This window comes from Brassica oleracea, chromosome C1 (genome assembly GCF_000695525.1).
Source record: "Brassica oleracea var. oleracea cultivar TO1000 chromosome C1, BOL, whole genome shotgun sequence".
NCBI lineage: Eukaryota > Viridiplantae > Streptophyta > Magnoliopsida > Brassicales > Brassicaceae > Brassica > Brassica oleracea.
The window spans coordinates 21,341,862-21,342,174 of record NC_027748.1 but is presented as its reverse complement, the minus strand read 5'-3'; the positions used below and the strand labels follow the sequence as shown (position 1 = coordinate 21,342,174).

General features: G+C 55.9%; 1 protein-coding gene across 1 annotated transcript in view; it reads left to right on the top strand.

Moving 5' to 3' along the window:
* Nucleotides 1-313, top strand: part of LOC106300041 (high-affinity nitrate transporter 3.1-like) — a 10,851-nt gene that overhangs the window by 6,356 nt on the left and 4,182 nt on the right. The window lies entirely within an intron of this gene.

Sequence of the window (313 nt, the reverse complement as noted above, 5' to 3'; positions counted from 1 at the left end):
TCCTCGGACAATCTCTGTAGATGTGACCCGGCTGGTTGCAGCCGTAACAGTTCCTCGCTGCCACTGCTGGTGCTACTGCTGCTGCTGGCGCTGCAACCTGAGTACGTGGCGGCTTCCTACAATTCTTCGAGATATGCCCAACCAGACCACAGTTAAAGCACTGGAGACACTCTCCAAAATGCTGGCGACGACAACGCCCACAACGGGGTGCTACAGTCTGCTCCCAAGGCCTCTTCTGCGACCCTGAAGCCCCTCCTGCCTTAGGTTGAACTGCTTTGGAGAACTTCTGCTCCTCACCCATACATTTCTCCTG